Source organism: Aplysia californica, unplaced genomic scaffold, assembly GCF_000002075.1.
Source record: "Aplysia californica isolate F4 #8 unplaced genomic scaffold, AplCal3.0 scaffold00308, whole genome shotgun sequence".
Lineage (NCBI taxonomy): Eukaryota > Metazoa > Mollusca > Gastropoda > Aplysiida > Aplysiidae > Aplysia > Aplysia californica.
Window position 1 is genome coordinate 197,921 of NW_004797578.1, and position 3,616 is coordinate 201,536.

Sequence of the window (3,616 nt, forward strand, 5' to 3'; positions counted from 1 at the left end):
ACCCCCCCCCCTCTCTCTCACTCTCTTATCCCCCCTCTCTCTCTCTCTCTCTTATTCCCTCCCCTCCTCTCTCTCTCACTCTCTTATTCCCCCCTCACTCTCATTCTCTTATTCCCCCTCCCCTCTCTCTCTCACTCTCACTCTCTTATCCCCCCTCTCTCTCTCTCACTCTCACTCTCTTATCCCCCTCCTCTCACTCTCCCTCTCTTATTCCCCCCTCTCTCTCTCACACACTCTCTTATCCCCCCCTCTCTCTCTCTCACTCTCTTATCCCCCCCCCCTCTCTCTCGGTTGGGAGCTGAAACCCATTCAGACCCTGGGTCAATCTTGACGGGAGGGTCTTGCACACTCTCGGAAAGAGTATAACTCAGGGGTAGCCCTGGCACAGCTCTGGCTATCCGAGCAATGTGCCCCCTTGTTGTTGGGCTCGATGGCGGGTGGGGAGCCCCGGAGCTGAACCAACCTCACACTTTATATGGATTTTAAAAACACCAAAGACCCTTCCCCAGCTCCCAACAGTAAGAAGTCTCGGTTCGCGGAAGCGGGTGCGGCCACCGGACCGAGCAAACCATCTGTCACTACAGGAAAAAGGACCTTTACGTCTGCCTCTTTTCTCCCTTCTCCCAGGGAGCTTCCGAGGCAGCCGTACTTGACCATTTGCAGCACCGATGCGCAAAATTAAAGAAAATCACAGATGTTAACCAGTTTAAGACGGGAGAAGCACTATGACAAGTTCTGGGGTACATTCCTACGAATGTTCAGAAACTGTCCTCTGGTGCACCCCTCGTCAAATGCGCATCGGATGAAGAACTGGCCAAAATGGAAAAAATCACGACCTTCGGCGGTGTTCCTTGTACATCCGAGCGACACCAGAAATTCAACCGATCGAAAGGCGTGGTACGTAGCCATGAGCTGAAGGGCTGCTCCACCGAGAACATTGTGGCTAATTGCGAAGGTGTGGTCGAAGCCCGCCGGATTACTCTTCGGCGGGGGGAGACCACACTCGAAACGAATACGATTATTCTAACTCCGACCTCCCTCCCCGGCATGTCTCTGGGAAGGTCGGAGTCCGTCACTCCTCAAAATCTCCCAGAAGGTCGGAGTCCGTCACTCCTCCAAATCTCCCACTAGACCGCCGTCCAATCCAGAGGAGTCAAAAGTGTTAATTCGAAGCCGGGGCCTTAATGCTCCAAAAACAAAATTAAAAGGACACAATGACCGTGCTGCAATGGAATGCCGGCGGAATCCGACCTTCCGTAACAGAATTGCAACACTTACAGGCCACACTGTGCCCACGTATGGCCTGTATACAAGAAACAAAATTCGCCCCGGCTTCAACCATAGACTTAAGAGGATTTACTGCGTATCATCACATTCACAGGGAGAACCAGATTGCTCCCGGTGGTACCACCATCTACACCGACAACATCACACTCCACAGACAAATACATCTTTGGACGACCCTCCAGGCTATTGCCGCACGGGTCACCCTGCACAGACCAATCACGATCTGCTCAGTTTATATCCCACCAAATTACCCCCTCAAAATAACCCAACTAAATGACTTAAAGGCTCAGCTTCCAAAACCCTTTATTTTGCTAGGTGATTTCAATGCCCACATCCCCATTTGGGGAGACAAACCTACAGACCTGAAAGGAAAAATAATAGAAGATTTTTTATTTCAAAATAACATCTGTCTCTTAAATGATAGGTCCCCAACTTACAGAAACAGAGCCACTTTTGGAACTTCATCCCTTGACCTCACCTTCTGTACCCCTGACCTAGTCCCAGATCTTGAGTGGTCTGTGCTGGATGACCGTACGGACCATTTCTCAATTCTTCTAAAAAACAATAGCCTCCAAAACGACCCGATCCCAGAACGCTTCAACTTCAAAAGAGCAGAGTGGGACGGGTTTGCCAATCAATGTTCCCAGATTCTGAACCCCACTTCCGACCTCAACTACAATAAATTCCACGAAAAGCTTTTAGAAATATGCCACAAACACATACCAAAAACAAAAACAAAACTCCGGAAGAACAAGATCTGGTTCTCTGAGGAATGTGAGGATGCAGTAAAGAAAAAGAAGGCAGCGTATCGAAAGACCGTCAACAACACCACCACAGAAAACAAGATTAATTATTTAAAGGCTCGAGCTGTGGCACGTAGATGCCTCAGGGAGAGCAAAAGACAATCCTTCAAAAAATACATCTCCAAAATCAACAGCCAGACACCACTCAACCAAGTTTTCAAAATCGTTAAAAAAAATTCTTGGGAAGACGCAGACACCATTCGGCACGTCCAGAGGCCGGATGGAACCACAGCTGAAACACAAGTAGACATCTCAAACACAATAGCTTGGCGTCTCGCCACTGTCATTCCAATACCCAAACCAAACAAAGACCACACACACCCATCCAATTACAGACCAATAGCACTAACGAGCTGACTGTGCAAACTTATTGAAAAAATGATTCACAGGCGACTCATGTGGTTTGTAGAGACGACGGGCTCGCTGAGCGGTCTCCAGTGCGGATTCAGGAAAACTCGATCCACTCTGGATCACCTGGTCCGCCTGGAGACCTTTATACGTGAGACGTTCGCTGAAGGAGGCCACATGATCGCCATCTTTTTCAACCTAGAAAAAGCCTACGACACAACCTGGAAGTACGGCATTCTCAGAGACCTGCACGCTCTCGGCATACGCGGTCATCTCCCTGCCTTCATCGGCAACTTCCTGAAGAACCGTTCCTTCCAGGTTCGTGTCGGATCCTCCCTTTCAGACCCCCACCAACAGGAGGAAGGATTCCCCCAAGGAAACATCCTTTCTCCTCTCCTATTTGAAATCAAAATAAATTCCATCGTAAAAACCCTCCAATACAGCATAGACAGCGTCGTTATACGTTGACGGCTTTTTGATATGCTGCCGTTCGAAAAATCCTCATCTGAGATCTATGGAAAGGCAGCTGCAAACGAATCTGCACAAACTCGAAAAGTGGGTAAACAATAACGGTTTCAAGAGAGAGAGAGAAAGAGAGAGATAGTGTGTGTGTGGGTGTGTGTGTGTGTGTGTGTGTGTGTGTGTGTGTGTGTGTGTGAAAGGATTCCCGTCCAGGACCAGGCTCGTTTCCTCGGCGTTACATTCGACAAAAAACTCACATTCTAAGAACGAAAAAGACAGAGAGTGAGAGAGAGAGAGAGAGAGAGAGAGAGAGAGAGAGAGAGAAAGAGAGAGAGAGAGAGAGAGAGAGAGAGAGAGAGAGAGAGAGAGAGAGAGAGAGAGAGAGAGAGAGATTCAACTCATCTTCAGATTACTATCACTTATCTGATGAATTACATGTATTTGCAGACGTGAGGCATTGCTGCACCTGAGCACTTAGCCTATAAAATTGCTAGATGAAGCGATGATCGAAAAGAGGTAAAGGCTCCTCTATAAGGCAACACCAGAATGTGCGTGCTTAATCACTACCTAAAAAACTACAAAACAACGAATTATAATTATGGGGAAAAATTGTTGGTCAGTCGGGAGGAGGAGAAGAAAGGAGGCCAAAAAAAAAGAAAAAAAAAGAGTATTTTCCAGGATTCGATCCCACGCCCGTTCACTCCGCACGCAGTCAC